This window comes from Corvus hawaiiensis, chromosome 3 (genome assembly GCF_020740725.1).
Source record: "Corvus hawaiiensis isolate bCorHaw1 chromosome 3, bCorHaw1.pri.cur, whole genome shotgun sequence".
NCBI lineage: Eukaryota > Metazoa > Chordata > Aves > Passeriformes > Corvidae > Corvus > Corvus hawaiiensis.
The window spans coordinates 3,420,373-3,441,547 of NC_063215.1; the positions used below are offsets into that span (position 1 = coordinate 3,420,373).

General features: G+C 48.6%; 1 protein-coding gene across 1 annotated transcript in view; it reads left to right on the forward strand.

Moving 5' to 3' along the window:
- Positions 1 to 5,546: 5,546 nt before the first annotated feature.
- BLK (BLK proto-oncogene, Src family tyrosine kinase) overlaps positions 5,547 to 21,175 on the forward strand; it is a 44,124-nt gene continuing 28,495 nt past the window's right edge. The window contains exons 1-2 of the mRNA XM_048297522.1: positions 5,547 to 5,691; positions 5,792 to 5,996. The gene's annotated coding sequence lies outside the window, so the exon portion shown is untranslated. The remainder of the gene's footprint in view (positions 5,692 to 5,791; positions 5,997 to 21,175) is intronic.

A 21,175-nucleotide genomic window follows, 5' to 3' on the forward strand; every position in this document is an offset into this window, starting at 1 on the left:
GAAGAGTTAAGCCTTGGCCAGTGACCCCCAACCATCCAGGTCCCTTCCCACATTCCCACATTCAGCTTTTGTGAGAGAAACCCCTTCACAACATTTTTTCCCCCTTTTTTTCACCCTTCCCTTCTCGTGCCTAAACCATCCCTCCTCCCCCCTGTGGGCAACAGGGAGAGATTTACAGCCCCTTCCTGAGCTCCTCATGGAAGGGCTGGGATTTCCCACCTCCCTTCAAATGCCAAGGGTACCCCAGACCCCCCCCCCCCCCCCCCCCCAGTAATTTAGAGGCTGTGCCCATACAGGGTTTGGAAGTTTGGAGTGCAGAGAAGGGGGGTGCCCTGGGTGCATCAATGCAGATTCAGAGTGAAGAGCAGTATTTTCACATTTCTGATGAAAATGCAAATTTTTCAATTTTTCTTTTAAATTTTTTTGCTTTGCCAGCACCCGTTTTTTGTCAGATTTCAGATCTGCATATGCAAACTCAGCCTGGTGATCAGCTCTCGCTGTGCTGCAGGGACACACCTGAAGGCTGATGATGATGGAGAGGCGCCAAGGGAGATGGAAGAGCTGTTGCCTGCTTGTTAAAACTGTCTGACAGAGACCTACAGCTGCCTTGGAACTCTTAGCAAGGAATCCCAGAATCCCAGGGATGGGTCAGGTTGGAAGGGATCACGGTGGGTCAACTGGTCCAGCCTCCCTGCTCCAGCAGGGCCATCCCACAGGAATATCCCCAGTGAGGGAGACTCCCCACCATCTCTGGTCTCTGTTCAGTGCTCAGTCAAGGGAAGTTCTTCCTCATATCCAGGTGGAACTCCCTGGGCATCAGTTCCTGCCCGTTCCTGCTATCCTGTTGCTGGGTCCCATGGAGCAGAGCCTGGTCCATCAAGCACGTGGAGGTTCAACATTTCCTGCAACATTTCAGCCAAAACTGGGTCAGGGAACCCAAACAGTGCCAGGGAACAGACAGGCACAGGGTGAAACAGCCCCTGGCCTGGTTTTGATGTAGGATGAGCAATCCCAGGACATGGCTCAGGAATGACCAAGACTGGGGCCCTTTCCTGACAAACAAGTCGGATTCAGCCACCCAGATTTGATAGCCAGGAGAGCTGACTCGCAGGGACGTGGCCAGACAGGGCCAGAGCCCAGGTCTAGCAGGGTGAGCTTACAGCAGAGGTGTTGCTCCCAAGGCTGGATGTCTGTCTGTCTGTCTCCTCGCAGGAACAGACCACACACTGTCACCTGCTCCCTCTTCTGTAAATGTTTATTTTTAATTCAGTTGCGTAATGGATTTCAGATGAGCTGCCATAAGATAGCACTGAAAGGCTGCAGCCACGTCCCTCTGAAGCCAGTGCATGGGGTTTGAATGTTTTTTTGGCCCAGATTTATCTTGGATAAGTTGTCCTCATCCAAAAAAACTGGTGGGGAGCTGCTGAAGAACAGTGCTGCTCCTGCTGGTGATGCTCTGACACCAACCACCTGCAGTGGACACCTGAGATTATGTGGGATGAGTCAAAATAAACCTGTGCAACACCAGCACTGTCCACATATATGGCTCAGTGTTTTTTTCTTTTCCTCAGATACAAGGAATCCTTTCTGTTGCACTCAGAGCTCCAGAGACTGCCAGTTCCCACACCATCCCTGGGCACAGGACCTTTTCCAGAGGACTGGTGAATTCTTGGGAACACATGGATCCAAGCCTGGGTTCTTGCTGGGATGTGGTTTTGCAAAGCCCAACCTGGGAATTTCTTGTTGTAGTGGTCATTTGTAGAATCATGGAAGGGTTTGGGACCTTAAAGATCATCCCATTCCAATCCCCTGCCATGGGCAGGGACACCTTCCACTATCCCAGGGTGCTCCAAGCCCTGTCCAACCTGACCTTGGACACTTCCAGGGATGAGGCAGCCAGACCTCCTTGGGAACCCCTGTGCTGATCTGAACACCACAAACACTGTAAGGTGCCTTAGAGCCCCCTAAATCTTACCTGGACCTTCTGAGCTGCCTCTTACCACCCAAAATGGGCAGGAATGCCCATTCCTCTATCACAACAGCAGCAGCTCAACTCCGTTTGGATTTGAACCTTCTGCTTCTTGCCCTTTCTGCTGGATTTGGATGATTTGTCCTTGCAGGTATCCTGCTAGCAAAGCATGGAGGAGCTGGATCTCCTGGCAGGCTTGTGTGGCCATTGTGTGGGACCAGTACTGGAATCTCACAGGACCATCAATGGTTTCTTCTCAGTTAATCCCCAGATAAATGCTTTTCCCCTAAAGCAAAGACCCTGTAAAGAAAAGTTCCTAAAGTACCTGAAGGGAACTTGCAGGAAAGCTGGGGCAAGAACATGGAGTGACAGGACAAAGGGGAAAGGGTTCAAACTGAAAGAGAGTATCTTTAGATGAGATATTGGGAAGAAATTGTTCCCTGTGAGGTGGGGAGGCCCTGGCACAGGGTGCCCAGAGAAGCTGTGGCTGCCCCTGGATCCCTGGGAGTTTCCAAGGCCAGGCTGGGCAGGGCTTGGAGCAACGTGAGATAGTGGAAGGTGTCCCTGCCTGTGGCAGGGGGTGGAATGAGATGATCTTTAAGGTCCCTTCCAACTCAAACCATTCTGATCCTATGGCTCCCTGGGGCTCAGCCTTCCAAGGATGGGAAGAGGAGTCTGTGGTGCTCCCAACCATCATCATCCTCTCCTAGACAGGTTCAAACTCCTTTACCTCCCCAGGGACTTGTACTGGGAAGGTGCTCTGGCATGGCTGGAGGATCACCTGGGGGCCAATCAACCTGGAGATGCGGCAGAGGCACCTGCAGAGGGCAGCAGGTCTCCAGGTGATGCTGTCCCCTGGTATCCCGAGGGCTGCAGAGGTCAGTTGAACTCACCTGGCTGCTCATCTCTGTGGATCACTGAGGGACCTGGCACTGGCCTGTTTCAGCCTTCACAGAATCATGGGATGGTTTGGGTTGGAAGGGACCTTAAAGATCATCTCGTTCCAATCCCTTGCCATGGGCAGGGACATCTTCCACTAGATCAGGTTCCTTCCTTGGGGTATCTACATTATTTTCTCTATGGGTTTCTCCCAGGTGAGTCAAACATCAAAGACAAAACAGAGGACGATTGTGCCTGAAATCCTGCCAAAGTCATGGTGGGAATTTTCAGCTCATTTGTTTTTTTCAAAGGTAAAAGCAGATCCACTTGGTGATTCCATAACTAACTTTGTGTGTATATTGAGTTAGTGAATTATCCTTCCCTCAACTCAAAAAAAAAATCCCAAGACCTGAAGAACTAGAAATCATTTCCAAATAAAATCAAGACCCTTTCCAAAGATTTTGACTGATTTGTAATGGCTTTCCTTTGATAAAGCTACTAACCCAATCCATTGCAGCAATCCATAAAGGTAAAAAGCATTTAAAATCTCAAGACTGATATATATTTTTTTCACCTCTCTGCTGGAAAAAAGGGATTTCCGTTCCACTTTCACTCAAAATATTTGTTGTAAATTAATTCCAGAAGTGCTAGTGAATAAAAATTCCCCCCCGCTCCCAGTCTTACCATTCCACCCTGTAAGGCTTCATCACCAAAACCCACAGGATTGGAGGGGTCTTGAGTGAACATCATCTCCCCAAAATTCAGTTTTAAAATGCTCTGATTGCCCTGAACTTATTTCCTTGGCTTTGTGAGGAAGGGAAAGGTAAGAAAAGCCCATCTCAGACCCCTGCTTTAAGTTGGGGTGAATAAAAGGTGGAGTCCAAGCTGCAGCTTCCCTCCCCTGTCACCCCAAAGTCACTTCCTGCTCACTCCTGCAGCAAGAGCTGGGTGAAATTTCCTGGATTTGTAACTGATTGTCAGGAAACACAGTTCTACTTCAGCAGCTGGTGGCTTGACAAATGGAATCTGGACAATCTCCTCAACCCAGGACAATAAAATGAAAGACCAATAATTGGATTTTTATCTTCTTTTTCTTTCACCCCAACTGTTGGAGGTTTTTTCCTATTTATAAACCAAACCGACTCTTTTGGGGACATTAAAATGTGAACGGCACCTGAAATGTGTTTGCCTGTTAGATTCCTCTGCTTTGCTGTTTGTTCAGCCTGATGAATGAGCCATAAAATCAAATGCTTGCAACAGTCCCGATGTCCACTATTCCAGAGAGATCCATACTTTGCAATTTGCCTCCAGACAACTTCCCCTGCAGAAATCCATCAGCAGGAGGGTGTTATCTCAGCCAGGGGTGATCCTTGAAACTGCAGGACCAAGAGTGAAGATCCAACCTTCTGCTATATAAGATTTTCATCCCTCATCTCAAAAAAGAGCTGATAAACATCTCATTGCTCAGCCAGTCTCAGGCAGGATCCTTGTTGTCCTGTTTGTTGAAGCTCTGGCTGATTTTCCTTTCTCCTTGTCTCAATGTGTGGAGGCTTTATCCAGAACCCAGCAGGATCTGTAGGTGACACTCATCAGCTTCCTGGCCTTCAGATGAGTTGGTGGGTCTGGAACCTGCAGGTGAGGGTGGAAATGAGAATGATGGAGCTTCAGAGCATTGCATGGTAAAAATAGGAAGGACCAGGAACTTCTGAGTGATTCCAGAGGAGGCCATGGAGATGCTCTGAGGCCTAGAGCCCCTCTGCTCTGGAACCAGGCTGGGAGAGCTGGGCATGTTCACTGGGAGAGAAGAAGGCTCCAGGGAGACCTCAGAGCCCCTTCCAGTGCATGAAGGGGCTCCAGGAGAGCTGGAGAGGGACTTGGGACAAGGGACAGGACAAGGGGGAATGGCTTCCCACTGCCAGAGGGCAGGGTTAGATGGGATATTGGGAAGGAATTGTTGGCTGTGAGGGTGGGGAGGCCCTGGCACAGGGTGCCCAGAGAAGCTGTGGCTGCCCCTGGATCCCTGGAAGTGTCCAAGGCCAGGCTGGATGGGGCTTAGAGCAACCTAGTGGTCTAGTGGAAGGTGTCCCTGTCCATGGCAAGGGGATGGAACAAGGAAAGCTTGATTTCCCCTTCCAACCCAAACCATTCTGTGATTCTCCAGTGCCCGAAGACCCTTGGGAATGGAAGGCACTGGACCCCCCCAGTGCAGTGAGATCTGAGCTGGGCCTTGCCCGCAGCAGCTCCAGGTGACCGCTGGGTCCTCAGCACGGGCAGAGCTTTGTGCAGCACCACGAGCAGCTAATTGCACAGAACAGAGTGAAGGCAGATCTCACGAAATCTTACACACAAGTGATAAAGAGATATCAGGATGTGCTGTCAGCTGTCTCCTGGGCTCTTCCCCCTATGCCCTAAATGGCATCAGCTGTCTTGTACTCGTTGAAGAAAGGAGGAAGAACATGACCAGCCTCTTTAGGTGAGCTCTGAAGTGGAAACAGAACCTCAGATGGAAAGTGAGTGAGGTTACAGCCCCGTAACCCAGCTGATTACAAAAAGGGAAACTTCTCAAACTTGAACCTGACTGGTGATAAGCTCTCTGAAAGTTAAGTGCACGCAATAAGTAACTCCACCCCTTCTATTGGCCCAGGCTGCTCTGAGCTGTGAATGGGCCAATTTAGACAACTCCAGACCCATATTTCTCCTCCCATTTTGAGACCAGCTTTATACCCTGAGGCTGCAGGGGGCAACTTCACCTCACCCCAGCCTGAATGAGGGCAATTCAGGGTGTTGTTTGCAGTAGGACCAGACTTTCTACAGCCTGAGGAGCCTTTGTGGGTTCTTCTAAGGTAGACCCCGTTCTAATATTAGTAGTGTGTGAGAAGTGTGGTCATACTGTCAGCCCTCCACTGCTCTAAGTGTAACAAACCAGTTCCATTTATCATTCAGCTGCTGGCAACAGGAAACCACCAACAGCAACTCAACACACGACAAGAAGAAGAATTAGGGCTTCTCCTTCTGCGTGCTCCAAGGATTGAAACTCATCAAAAGGAGCTGATGGTCCTAAGCTGATGATCTGGAAGGGGTTTTTCAGCTCTGGTGGACAGCTAAGATCGAGTGGGATATGATTTAATCTGAACACAGGGCTCTCAAAGTAAGTATAAATGATTTTCCAGCAGTTTTCCTTCCTCCCTGATGCCTGTTTGTTGTCTGGTGCTCCCCTGGGCATATTCCCTTAGGGTATTTAAAGATTTGGCCCATCTCTGGACCAGTGATTATTAAAGCCTTTAGGATTAGGGTGGGATGTCCAATGAGCCAAACTGCTGCTGTGGACCAGGATAGGGGGTGCGTCTCTGTCTTTCCTTCTGGCAGCTTCCCAGTGCTGGATTTGGGAACGCTCTGAGGTGGGACTGATGCTCCAAGTCGGACGCTCACCCAGTGGGTTCTCTCTCAGGCACAGATCAACTTATTTTCTCTTAAAAATAGTGAAAGTAGATGACAGCAAGGAGTGAATGAGTTTCATCCAACTGAATTTCTTGGGAATGAGAGTGACAGGAGAAAGTGAAATCAGTTCTGAAGCTGAGGGGAGGTGGAAGTTAGGGTGCTCAGCTTCCAACTCAGCAACCTTTGGGTGCTGTGGACGGCGTGGGGAAGGGTCGAATCTTTAATTCCCCATATTTGGAGAGGCACGTTTGGGATCTTTGAGGGTTTTTTGCTTTATTCCACCCCACAGATGGTTTAAATGGTTTCCTTGGACGTAATATTTTATTTCCATCAGCTCCTCCACTGAAGCTGGTAAAATCACTGCAAAGTTAATGTTGGTTGTGGACAAAGCTTCTGGCAAAGTTGGAAATCTCCAGCAGAGCTATAGGAAGAGTGGACTTGCTGCTTCTACCGTGGTCACTTTGCAGGATCTGCACTAAGCCCGTAACTTTCATTCCTGATTAGAATTTAGGTCAGGCTCAAAATTCCAGAGCTCTAAGTTGGAGCGTGGATATTTCAGGTTATCCGTGCTTGCTGTGACACTTCTGGGAGAGAAGAGCGTGTGCCGTGTTGTGGGGTATTTGCATCTCAGACCTCCTCAGGTGTTTCCTCAGGGCTTTGTGGCCAGCGATGCCCCACTGAACGCTCTTCAAAGTGCTTTAGTTAGCCCATTCGTGATTTGGGGCTGTTTCTTGCCTCTCATGCTGGGCTGCTCTGGTGTTTAATTGATTATGGATCTTTAACAGTGCAAAACCAGGACACTGCCAGCAGTGAGGGATCCTGCTGCATGCAGAGCACACGCACATGGTCCCTGCTCGGGTATGTGCTGGAGATGGAGAAGGCAGATGGAAATGAGGAATTAAAAAAGGACAGCTGCAGGGCAGCCAAGGCACCCTCATTAATATTCTCGGTCGGTCATTCTGTCAAGACTTAAGTAATTTTTACCAGAAGATTTGAGGGCTGCAGAGCTTGTGATTTCTTGTTCACGTTTTGCTTTCTTCTCCCAGACCTCCTGCAGCATTTTCATTATATTGATACCCAAAAGTCAGTGAAAAAGCCCTTCTGGCACATTCTTGTTTTGTTCTGTCAATACGGGGCTATTGCTGCCCCGTGAGGACTGTGAAATCAAAACCTGAATTTTCTGGTGGAGGAGGACAGACCCAAGGCATATTTAAGTGAAAATTTTGCTAAGATGCTGCTGATTATTCTTCATCTTCTTTTCCAATGAATTCCCATGTTTGGTTTAGTCAGCGTGGGGTGTTCTGGGATGCTGTTATACCCCGGGCTCTCATCTGACATGGTGCGCTCCCAGCTCCCCTTAGCTAAACCCAAAATATCCCAGGATGGGCATCCCATTCCCTCCTAATTTGGGCTGTGTGTCTGTCTCAAACACAGCTATCAGCCCCTTTATTTCTACATCATGACTTTCTTCCTGACTGGCCTTTCAACCTTTAGTTCTCTGTGGTGCCTTGATGGGCACATCAGCATCTGAAAAGGCCTCTAGGACATTTTCAGGAGCAGCCCAGGTTTTTTGTCATCTCAAGCGGGTGTGGAAACAGGGATTCACGTGGATGGATTTCACAGGGATCGCAGGGATGTGTTGAGCAGAGTAGGAGCTCCCGGGCACACTGTTACTTCATCATTTGCCTTCCTTCCTTCCCCTCATTCTTTCCATTCCATCTGTCTTAAAAAAGGAATTTTCTCACTGCTCCTTCACGGTTCATGAGCCTCTGGAGGCAACCAAGCGCTGCCTCCATGTGGGTGAGTTCCTTTGCAGCCAATCATTTCCTGCAGGGGTTCTATCATGGGCAAAAAATCGACACCTGGGGCTAAATCCTCCTGGAATCCTCGACAGCCCCAAAGTTTCCATCCATGTCTTAGTTCCATGTGGTGCAAATCAGCTTTTTTCGTTAGGCTGACACCACATTGCAAGATTAGAAGTAGCTGGGGGTGGGTAAAAAAGGATGAAATTCCCCCTTGCAGAGGTCTTGGCAACAAATTACAGCCCCAGGGTCCTGATGCTGCTTGTGGAAGGAGCAGTTGCACCACTGGACATCACTGGACAAAGCAGGCTATGCAGGGTCACAGTTCTTGATCAAAAATAGATAGGAATGTAAGCCAGAATTCCAATGTTTCATGCTGGACAAGATATTTTCTTCTCACAAGTCATCCTGCTGTTTAAGTCCATCACAATGTCCAGCAAAAAAAATCTCCCCCACCACCAAAAGCCAAGCTCAAACCACAGCAGCTCCTTGGGTAGAAGTAAAAAAATGGGGTTTAATTATAGTTTTTTTCTGAGAAAAAACTGCAACTGAGCAGGAGAACAATGTTCCTGTGGTTTTACGGAGCAATTTTGTCTATGTTAATGTTAGTCAGTTTTAATTTCAAAAACATTGTGGCCTTGCCTATTCAAACTTCCAAACCCAGTGATAAATGCCTGAAGTAGAGGGACACGATTGAGCAGAGGTGTGGGAAGTGTGGACTGTGTGGAATTGCTGCAAGAAATGATGTTGCTTCTTTTGCTGGAGACACAGCAAAGAGAGGGGGAAGAAACTTGCTGTCCACCATGGCATCATGGAATGGTTTGGGTTGGAAGGCACCTTAAGGATCAGCTCATTCCAACCCTCTGCCATGGGCAGGGACACCTTCCACTATCCCAGGTTTTTCCAAGCCCCATCCAGCCTGGCCTTGGACACTTCCAGGGATCCATGGGCAGGACAGGCAGTCATGGGTCTTTCAGTGAAGGAAATTAGTTCTGGTTGTTAGGAAGTCATTTTAAGGCTATGGGAATTGGAGGGCTGGGATAGGCTGATAGGAAGCAGTGGGAATTTCCATCACTGAAAGCTTTGAAGTCCGAGTTAGGGGGTTTCTGAGATTAAGAACCTTCGTGGTGCCAGTCCTATGTTTCTGCCACCCTGTGAAATACACATGGCTCCTGAACTGAAATGTGCTTTTCAAACTCATCCCCCTGCATTTTCCCCTCTTTTTTTATTTACTTACGCACTTATAAAATCATTTTCCAAATTTGATCCAATCTCACTGACAATTTCTGCTCCTCTGGAAGCTGTGGAATTTGTTACCGATCAAAAAGCAGCCAGCAGTACCCCTGCGGTCCTGTGTGTCAGGCACGTAGGAGACACAGCACAAATAATAAACATGTGGCTCACAAATGAATTCTTTGCTACTTCACGAGCAGAGAAGAGTGAAAAATTACTCCGTGTCCAGGACATCTGGTCTGCCTTGGTGATGGCGGAATCAGGAATGATTTTGGTGGATGAATGTTGGTTGAAAAACTCTTTGTCCCTTGATAAAAGGACCTTACGGCCAAGAGGCAAAAGAGGTGCTGGGCCCCATGCCCAGGTCCCCCTGGTTCCAATGTACTACAGGATGGTGTTTCCTCATTCATGGAAGGTCCCTCATCTCCATGAAACCTGAAGTGGGAAAGAAAAACCGTAACAAAATGCTGTGGGCAGAGGAGCTGCTGGGCTTCTTTCAGCCCAGAGAGTTTCTTGCCTAAAACCTGAGCCGTGGCGGCATCCAGGGTTATGTGAACGACTTGGAACCATGCAATTTGGGGCAGAACATCTCAAAATGTGTCTATGGGAGGATGATGCCTGAGAAGTGGCCTTTGAATAGAGGTTAAATTTGACCTATGGAAAAATCAAGGCATCACACTCAATGTGTGATGGAAAGAGGGAGAAGTGGTGTCGTGCTAAGCATGCAGAGAAACTGATAGAAAAGCTTTAAATTGACTTTTATCTCGACAGTTTTTCCTGGCTGTCTCTTGCATATTTGGCCTTGACCATTTTAGAAGCAGAGGAAGAAGAGCACAGCTGCTTGAGACATTAATGCAGCGAACTTGCACGATTAGTATTTTTTTTTTTTTCCAGTGGAAGGTGCCAATATTCGTGGTGTTTCTGTGACAGAACCTTTTGAAAGGTGGTGATTTCCCATGAAATGCTTTTTTTCCCCCTAAAAGTTGTGGTGAAAAAGTTGGAAAAAGCATTCCAAAAGTCACTGAGTGATCTGCCAAGGAATAATAACTGTGAGTGGAAGGGAATTGTGAATGTGGGACTCGGTACAAGCCTGGTCCTAAGCAGGTGAGAAGAAATCCTGGTTGTTTTAGTGCAGTACTGCTGATGCCAGGCAGAGCAGGGACACTGGCAAAGCAAGAAACTTGAGGAAATAAGATTTCTTCTGGCTCTGAAGCAATAAATTCAGACCAGATCAAGTGTGAGGTAACCTGAGAGTGGATCAGCCCCATCACTTCTGTGCCATAAATAATGACTTTCTGTCACTAACCTGGTTGCGAGGTTCAGCCTTGTTCTGCCACATTTCTGTCTCCTTCGAGCACCATAAGGATGTTTCGATATCATTTTAATTCTGAAAACGGAGTTAATCTTCTGATTTTGGATAAGGGATTAAAAAGTAATGGGTTCCTTCTTTCTTTACGAGCATCAGAAAGGAAATAATATTGAGACAAGGTCTTGGCTGCTGCAAGTAGCCAAGAATAGCCAAGTTGTGAGTGTAGGAGAAGCCTGGCAGGGAGGACTGGTCTGAGTAGGAGTCACTTTCTCTGTCCAGAAGAGGCTTTTCCTCACGGGATCCAGACAAAATCTCTTTGTGGCCCTTCCTAGCAGACTATGTCCCAGCTACCATCAACCAAAACTCATATTTTCATCCCAATCCCTGGAGATATCCCTTCAAAACCAGAAGGATTTAATAATAAATAACGATAGTGAAACAAGAGGGAGTCCATCCTCATCCTGCGCCCGGGGTGATCTGGTACCTGGTGCCCGTGTCTGAGTGTCATCCCAAACACAGGGATGGGATCCTCTATTTTCCTCCACATCAGGGGGAAAGGGACAGCCTGTCCCTTGGAATGTGAGACCAAAGAGGAGGGCCAGTGAAGTCAGGATAGATTCTAAATAAACATAATAAACATATATGGATCAATGTAATCCAGGAGCCACCACAGCTCCTGTAGAATGGGGACCACCAGGGGTTTGGATGCAGCCACCAAATTTTTAAGAGTGGGAGAGGACCCCCAATATTGCCTGTTCTAGTAGCTGAGATGCTGCCTCAGAATTCAAAAAGTCCTCAGAGTTCAAAAAGCTCCAAAAGTCTCCACATGGAATCTGGTGGGTTGTCTATAACACATCAGCCTCTTTCAGGAGCAACAGGACACTGTAAATAAGCTTTTAATCTGCTAGAGGAGTGGGAACAGGGAGGTTCTGATGGTAAAGGAGACTAGTCATTCCTAAAAGGGAAGAGAAAAGCATGGCCAGCCCATGAAAATGTCTGGCAGAAATGAGATGCCCAGCTTTTACAGCAGTAGGATGGGGAGGCAGTCCTGGGGGCCAGATGGGAGAGGAGAGCTACCTTCATCCCTCTTGGTGGGTTCAGTGCAAAGCTGGAGTCACCTCTGCAGCAGAAATCCCAACAGGAACACCTTTGGTTCAGCGTGAAGTGGATAAAATGCCATGGGATGGGCATTGCTGCACAGGGAGGTTGTGCAGGGCCCACCACTGCAGGAGTTTGGCTGTGGGGTCATCCTGGTTGGCTGTGGGGTCATCTGGAGGGAGATTTCCTCAGTTTCCAGGAATGGCTTCAAACTGACAGAGAGTAGACTTAGATGGGATATTGGGAAGAAATTGTTCCCTGTGAGGGTGGTGAGGCCCTGGCCCAGGGTGCCCAGAGAAGCTGTGGCTGCCCCTGGATCCCTGGAAGTGTCCAAGGCCAGGTTGGACGGGGCTTGGAGCAACCTGGGGTAGAGGAAGGTGTCTCTGCCCATGGCAGGGGATGGAACAGGATGATCTTTAAGATCCCTTCCAACCCAAACCGTTCCGTGATTCTATAATTCCATGATTTCACACTTGTGTAGGGGCCTGCAAAGACACTGGAGAACATCTGGGAGTTGATGCATGGAAACAGGGTGGAAGCCACCACCAGAAAGACCCTGCTTGTCTGGGTGAGATCACAGCCTGTGCTTTCAGGTCGGGGGAACAGGGACAGATGGAGCCCATCTGGAGTGACTGGGAGCTGCAAATGAGAGACTTTCCCCCTTTTTAGTGCCCTTTCTCACCAGCTTTCTCAGGGTTCTCCCTCCAGCCACTTTCAGAGGACATCCCTGGGCTGAGTAAGCCAACTGTCTGGGCTTCTGGACGCCAGGTCTCATCTCGTGGCCATGAGATGTCCAGGCTGGAGGGAACAGAGGAGGCACAAGGATGAAGGGATGTGCCCCAGATGACACACAGGATACCATAGATACCAGAACGACCTCCCTGGGATGCAGTTGGCAAACCACACCATTTCCAATTTTTTTATTTTTAGTTCTTGGTTTTGAGCTGCTTGAACTGCGGCCATCACTGGGAGAGCCTTTGCAGCAGGCGGCTGCAGCTGCTGGGTTTCCCCGCTGCCAGCAGTGGGAATGTGTCTCAGATCAGAAGCAGGTTTCTGTCTGGAGCTGCCACGCCATCGCCCTGTTCCCAGGATGACTTGGCAGACACTACTTCACTGCTCAGCCCTTGCTGCACCTCGTGGTAGGCTCCTCCTTCCCACCTCAGCAGTGGATGACAGCAGCTTTCTAAAAGAGCAACTTCCCTTTTCATAGGGATAGGAAGTGAAGCTCATTTAGCAAAGAGAGGTCACCCACCAAATGATGAGGCCCTGCCCTAAAGCTCAAAGCACTCCACCTAAACCTGACACTGTCCTCTTCTTCCCCAGCTCCAGACCTGAGCAGCTCCACCTCCACCCCCTGCCCTTAGCTGGAGGAGAATTGGGAAGGGAAAATGCAAATTGACAAGGGAGAAGTTTGGCAAATCTGCCAAATCCCTCATTTCTGTGTCTCTAGGAGCAGGCACACGTGGCTGAGGCCTGCTGGTCTGGGTGTCTGTCCTGGTTGTCTTCAGAGTCACCCAGGCTTGGAGGGTGTCAGAGGATGGTGCCAGGCTCTTCTCAGTGGTGCCCAGCCACAGGATGAACAGCAATGGCCATAAAATATACCACAAAAAGTTCCACCTCAACCATGAGGAAGAAATTCTTTATGTTGAGGGTGTCAGAGCCCTGGAACATCTGCCCAGAGAGGGTGTGGAGTTCCCAGTCTGGAGACATTCCAAACCCACCTGGACGTGTCCCTGTGTCACCTGTTACAGGTGATCCTGCCTTAGCAAGAGGGTTGGATTGGGTGATCTTCAGAGGGCCCTTCCAATCCCATACTATTCTGGGATTCTGGGATTCTGGGATTCTGGGATTTAGAGATTCTGGGATTTAGAGATTCTGAGATTCTGTGCTGACCCTCCAGGACTAGGGACGCAGTATGAGCCCCACGGACTTGCAGCCCTCCATGAGGTTGTCTTCCTTTGTCAGGAGCACAGCGGCAGAGCCAAGGCTGATTTCCATACCGTGTTTCCAGAGGGATGGAAACCAGGCACGTGCACCCTGGAGCAGCCGCCCCCACCTCACACATCATCGTGTCCTCAGGCACCCTCTTGTTGTCCTTGTGTCCTATGGCTGGTAAAGGTCTTCTGCTGTGACCTCAGCTCAGATCTGCCCCGTGAAGCTTTTCCTCCCGTAAACAACATCACCAGTGTGGGGTGACCTTTATCTTGTGCATCACACCCAGCAGCTGTCGGCTCATGTTTGTCCTGCTCAGTGGGGGCAGCTGAAGTGTAAACGATGTGAGGTCATCCCAGCCTTGAGCTGGCCGAGACCAAGCGTCCTTTTCCCTCTTGCTGCCACATCCAACACAAAGATGTCGTCATGCAACTACCCACAGAGGTTTACATGGTGGCTTCTGGGGCCTCGTGTCTGCACCAGCTTAAGAAAATACACTGAGAACACCCCGGAGGAGCCAACTTGTTACACACCCGCCATGGGAAGCCTCTGTAGAAACAAATCCTGCTTCTTATACAATATTTATCTCCCAGGACAGAGTTTCGGTCTCTCAATCAAACATGCTGAGGCAAAATGAAAAAGTCACTTCCTCAGAGCCACCCACAAGTCCCTGACCAGGTCTTCATTCGTTAGACCACGCTGCTATGGTTGAGTAGGTTCATAGAGGGATGGGATTGGCTGGAACAAGATTTGTTTCATCAGAAAAAGGTCTTTTTTTAGTCACAGAAAGGAAAGATCTTGGCAAAGCCAGTTTTTTTGGTTGTTTCCTAAAATTTGGTGGTTTGCATAGTGGAAGCACAATCCATTCACAGTCATTTTCACTGTTTTTAATGACAGCTGTTAATAGTCTGTGGCATTTGCTGGGGTTTGTGTCTGGGTTCTCTTTGTGTTTCTTGCCTTCCTCACTGCTATTTTCATTGCCCGGGTTGTCTGGGAAGTGCAACTCCCACCCCCTCCCAGGTGATCATTTTTATATTCAAAATAGAGCAAGGAATCCTTAGGGGGTGAGAAAAGAGTCAGTTCTGACACAAAGACCTAATTAAAAAAAGAAAGCCCATTAAAAGCATTTGCAAAACCAGGCTGCTCCTGCGATCTGGGGCTGCAAAGCTGTCGGTCCCATGGATGGTGTGGATGTGGTGGAAGCCAGAGGCCTCTAAAAGAAAAATTGGAAAGGGCTTTCAGCCCCATGGAGCATCTGTCATGGGTCCAACCGGTGGCTCGTGCGTCCTCGGATCGTGTCCCCAGGAGCAGCAGCGTAGGAAGCAGGCAAGTCGGGAACATCCTACCCCTATCCACGTTCCCCTGAGGGTGGGGAGAAGCCCAGCAGGTTTTTCTCTGTCTTCATCCACTCTCCCATCCCTCCTTGTCCTCTTTCCTTTCCCCACAATCTGTGGGTTAAAGAGATGACGGAGGCACTTCCCGGTGACTGCTGGATCTGGCGCCAAGGGATGGTTTGCGGGGATGCTGTTCCCTTGGTCTGCTGCAAAAGGAGGGGAGGACAAAGAAGTGCCAGGTGTGCACATCCTGGCACTCCCATCCTGCCCTGTCCCCCAGGGCCTGGAGGGGAAGAGAGGATTTACATGTGGGGAAGGCTGGCAGGAGCTGGACACAGCTGTGATGAGTAGGGAAGTGCTCTGGCATCCCATAGCTATTCCTGACACGCAGCTGGAGGTGTTCAGGTGGGCAGCTGGAGATGTTTATCTTTCCCCATAGCCCTTTGCCTCCACTGAGGGTGGTGGGAGGGAGCATCATTCCCTCTGAGACCTGATCCAAGGAATCAAATTCCTGAGCACCAGCCTGCCACCAGCTTCATTCCTCCTCTTGGTCCTATAAAATGCTGTCCTCTTCCTAGGAAAATTCATCTCTGGGATGCAGGGCCTCCAGGAAGGCCTTTCCCAGGGCAGAAGTTTGGGTGGCCACATAAAGAGGTGTGGAGGAACATCCCATCCATCTCCTCATGTTCTGAGGGCTGGGAGGGCCAGGACCTCTCCACATCCCTACAGATCCCTGTGATATGTCCTCTAAATGCTGGGAAACGGAGCTTCAGGGATTCTGGCCAAGGGACCATGGCCCTTGCCCACTTCCATAGGATTTGGATGTCAGATAGGGGTGGCCTGCAGAGAGGATTTCACCCTGCTGTGCTCCAACCCACCCAGGACCCATCCACAATTTGGCCTGCACCAACATTGGGCAGAGAGAGGTTTGAGTTGAAACCTGAGCTGAAATTTCAGGCACTGCAGGAATTTCTGCTGGGAAATGCAGTTTTGTCATAAAGTCTGTCACACCTGATGAATCATGGAGTTGCTTCAGGTACCCGAAGAGATGTGCCTTCCCTCCTCCTTCTTGGCCATTCCAGTGCACCTCACATCTCCCAAGTCCTGCAGAGACACTCCCAGCAGGCATTCCACTTGGCTGCTGGAACACCTGGGCTGAGCTCGTGAGGGAAGCGTGTTGAAGGGAGGTGGGATAAGCAGTCTGCCTTCCTGCTTTTCCCCTCTCCAAGACCCTGATCCCTGGCTCTGTTTCCTGGCCTGCAGCCTCCTGCAGCCCAGCCGAGCATCTGTTGGCTTCCAGCGGGATGCAAAGCTCAATGTAAGCAGCCATTTTTCCTCCAGACAGATGTTTTGATTAGAGAATGACAACTTTGGCAACAGGAGGCTGTTTTCTACTTCTGGAGTGAGCAAGAAGCTTTTATTATCTTCTTCTCTTTATTTTTTTTTTAATTCCCTGTCAAAAAACTTTCTGCATCTGCTTAAACTCAAGGTCCTGGAAATTTGTGCGCTCCCACACCCCCCAGCCTCACACAGCCTTCTCCCATGGATTGTCCCAGCTCTTCAGAAAGGCCTGGAACAGATGGCTTTTCTGCTTGGTTCGTTTGCTTGAGCCAGGTTCTCCTGCAAATCATGGCCTAAGAAAAATGGTAGATTTAGGGCAGATATAAGTTGTAATGGAAATGGAAAGCTGGCTTGGATTGCAGCAGGAGATCCTAAAATAAGCCAGTGGGCCTCAGTCTCCTTCCTGAAATGCGTACCCCTCACTTAAGGATAAACCACAGGACCACAAAGCTCCCAGATTTGTTGTTGGTCTGTCCTGGGCTGGCAGGGAACAGATACCTCCAAGACAATTTGGCCACACCAGCTCTGCTCAAGACTGGGACCAGGACAGGGTCCAAGACAGGGAGGTGGGCTGCCCTGGAGTGGGGAAGGAGAAGGGTGGGGCCAGGAGAAGGAGGCACCCACAGCTACTTTGGGGTTCTTCGGGTGTGAGAGGTTTTATGAGGGACCAGCACCAACATCAGCACCTCACCTCGGAAGGAGAGCCCGGCTGCTCCTGGGGGTTTTTCACCTTTCCTCAAGGACCTTTTAAATGGACCAGAGTGCTTGAGAGAGTCCTCAATGCGCAAATACAGCCTGGTATCCATCAAAGACCAGGACTGGAATGGGTCTGAACACTGCCAGTAGGATATTCCTAGTTCTTCAGCGAGGACGCAACACGCAAACCCAACATCTGCTTCACTCCCCAGCAAGAGCCACGATGCTTCTTGCTCTCCAGCTCTTCACAGAGATAGCAGTGCTGGAGTAATGGAACGACGGAATGGTTTGGATTCGATTGGAAGGGACCTTAAAGCCATGGGCAGGGACTTTCCACTAGACCAGGTTTCTCCAAGATTCATCCGGCCTGGCCCTGAACCCTTCCAGGGGTGTGGCAGCCAGAGTTTGGCCACTGTGTTACAGAGAATGGTGGCCGTAGCCTCTACCTTCTGCCTCTGAGAAAGACCTTGCTCATGGTTTCAGTGCTCTTTATAGCACAGCGCATTGGTTCTGAGTTGTCTTCTTACCTTCTCTTAGCAACAAAGCTGAAAATTATCTCAAAATATGAGCTAAAAAGGACTTGACCAAAACCCAGCAGAAGTAGAAAACGGTCACAGCAAAAACCGCTTCAGTAGCAAAAAGCAAATCTTCCTTCTTATTTAAGGAGCTGATCCACCAAGATCTTCAGTAATTCTTCAATTTTGTGTCTTGCAAAGAGATCCAAGGGTGCCAGGTCAGGAAGCGTTTTGAAAAGCTATTTTTTTGAGGGAAAAGAGAATTGAATGCATCTGTGATGTGCTGAGAAGTGGAGGAAATTTTTCTTTTACTGAACTTTTTTGCTCCTCGCCGATGCAAAAATGCAAATCTGGAATACTTAAATTATTGCATCTGCAGTGAAGTGATTTCAGCAATTCTTTCAGGATGGGGGAGGACTTGCAAAGAGAAATTCAGCATTTAAAACCCTTCATAATAGGCTAGATCTGCATTTTCAAAGTAATTTTTTTAGGGTTTTTGAACCCATTTCCTTTTAAAAAACATGTTCTTAAAAAAAGAGACGTTCTTGAGTTTTAAAATGAATTGAAATATCTGATCTTAGTGAACTGTTAAAACACTTTGTTGCACCCACCGCAGAATCTGGATGGAAAGGGGGCTCATTCTGTGATTTCAGTAAACTTAGGGGTTTTTTTGGACCTGCCCTCAGAATGAAACTCTATTGGCTTGCTTGGGTATTAACCTGTTTTTCCATGGCAGTTTCATGGGGTTGAGGCAAATGATGAGCCAAGACTTCTGCTTTTCTTCTCTATTTGGTCTTGTTTCCTTTCCTGTACCCCCCCATGCAATCCCAAGGCTGTCTGTCAGTGTCATCCCCATCCCTCTTGCAGAAAGTGCTGGATTCACATCAGAAATGACTTCAGATCTCTTTTGCCCTGGTAGAGGAAAGCAGCCAATGGCAGTAGGTGGTGCAGGGCTGCTCATTGTAAAAATGAGATGGGCAAAGGTTTGAAATGACAGAACCTGAGGCAATGGCATGAAACTGAGTCCAGGGAGCTTTAGGTAGGATATCAGGGAAAGGTTCCTCTCCCAGAGGGTGCTGGGGCACTGGAGCAGCTCCCCAGGGAATGGGCACAGCCCCAGGGCTGCCAGAGCTCCAGGAGCGTTTGGACAACGCTCTCAGGGATGCACAGGGTGGGATTGTTGGGGTGTCTGTGTAGGGTCTGGAGCTGGATCAATGATCCTTGTGGGTTCCTTCCAACTTAGGATATTCTGTGATTCTATCATCTTCAGAAGAGCTCCCTTTGACCCATTCCTGCAGGAACATTTGCACCTGCATCCGCCTCTCTGTAGCCAAAATGCCCCCTCAGCTACCCCTCTGAAGGTTGCTAAAATTGCATTGTCATCCGCTGACGTGGACATTCAGCACATTTTAGAGGTTCTGCCCGTGCATCCGGTGTTCCTGTGCCCTTCATGTCTGTCCCACACTAATTCAGAGCTGGCTGCACCACAGAGCCCCTTGTCCTGGTGTCTGTTGGCTTCTTCAGCTTGGCTCTTCCAGGAGCACCTCTGCGTCACATATTTTTTACTCAAGACTTAGCAGCTAACGGGGACTCATAAAATCATAGATTATCCTGAGTTGGAAGGGACAGATAAGGATCATTGAGTCCAACTCCTCAGCCTGCACAGGACCACCCCAAGAACATCACCATTTTTTTCTAAAACTGTTTTGTTGCTAAATTTTTTTTATGCATATAGAATAATAAAATCCCTGAATGGTTTGGGTTGGAATGGACCTTAAAGATCATCCTATTCCCACCCCTGCCATGGACAGGGACACCTTCCACTGCCCCAGGTTGCTCCAAGTCCCGTCCAACCTGGCCTTGGACACTTCCAGGGATCCAGGGGCAGCCACAGCTTCTCTGGGCACCCTGTGCCAGGGCCTCCCCACCCTCACAGGGAAGAATTTCTTCTGTATATAGAACCTAAATTTCACTTCTTCCAGTTTAAACCCTCTGCTCTTTGCCCTATCACTACAGCTCCTGATGAAGAAGAATATGGAAAAACTTTGTGTTCTGCTTTGATTTCTGGTCACTTTAAAAAGAACTTGTTTTATAAATTTGAGGGTTTGAGGAAAACAGTTTCCCCTCGCTCAGTTATTAAATATAAACCAACATTTTTTGGTGTGAAAAACTATAAACTCACAAAAGGAAATTTCTATGCTTTTCTGAGTTATTGTGTACTCCCCAGTGCTCTTTTCCATTGGAAAAAAAAAAATAAAAACAGGGTGGGAGAACTATTCTGAATGTCTTTTCTCATTTGTTTTTTTCTTGTGAAGGTAATTTTTAAAAGCACTAATCCGAAGTGGAAACACGTTGGCACAACGTACGTTCAACTCAGCTGCCTTTATTTTTGAAAACAGAATTACTTTTTAACAATTGAAGGTTCCACCAGCTGTGAAATGGGAACCAGCAGCTCTCTCTATCCAACAACATTTGTCTGCAGGACTATTTTGGGATTTTGCAAAACACCTGCTGGCCTGAAGAATGGTGATGGAGGCAACTGGGAGAGTGGGACTGGTAGATTTTGTAGGGACTGTGAATCCCCAGAGCTGTTCAAACCCCTTCTGTGCGTGGGTGGGAGCGAGTGACCTTTGCGGGAGAGAGTGACCTTTGCTTGACCTGAGGTGGGCCGTGTTGTTCTTCTCTCTGAGCTGCTTTTGCATGACTGTGTCTCTGGCCCGTGCATGGGGAAAAAGCTGAGCCTGTGCAAGGGTGCAGAGAGGTGTTTCCAGTGTCAGCAGGGTGCAGAAAGGGCCGCAGTGTCCCCACAGGGGTGCACAGGACAAGTTGTGGTCCCTACTCCTCTCAAACCCTACCAGAGAAGCCACAGGCCCCTGGTGGGACTTGCTGAGGTTGACATTCCTCCAGGACTTTCCCATTCTGCCTCACCAATGCCATGACTGGGTACCACAGTACGTGAAAGAGGGTTCTTGCCTCAGTGGGAGAAGTAGGACACGGTGGTGATGTGGATGATTATGATTAGATTTATAGCCAATACAAGAAATATGGCTAATAAATATCTAAATAGCAGCTCCATCACCTATTGCAATGGTTATAGCGTCACCAGGTCATGATAATATATAGATTATATATATATTATAGATATTATATATATATATAACCTATTGAGTCATGAGGCTCCTCACTTTCTGAACTGCTCAAAGAAATCGAAATGCGGCTCACTCCACTTAGTCTCAGATTTGGTCAACAGCCTGTGACTAAAGGATTACGATAAAAGAAAGTTCAGCTAGAAATGTAGATTTTCATTCTTTGGCCCTGCAGAATTCACAGTTGCAAAGCGCCTATGGAGCTACTTCAGGATTTTTCTCTGTATTTGACCTTGTCTGAGCACTTTTACTCACCCACCCAAAAGTGGGTGTTCCCCATCTTGGGGCTGGATGTCTTGCAGGTGTCCCTTCCAGGGTGAAAACCCACCCAGAAGCTGCCTTCCATCTTGGAAGACCAGTTGGTCCAGTGGGTCCAGTCTCCAACAGCATTTTATACCCCTTTGCAGGCCCCAAAATCATCGCAAATATATTACTACTACTACTGCTACTACTACTACTGCTACTACTACTACTGCTACTACT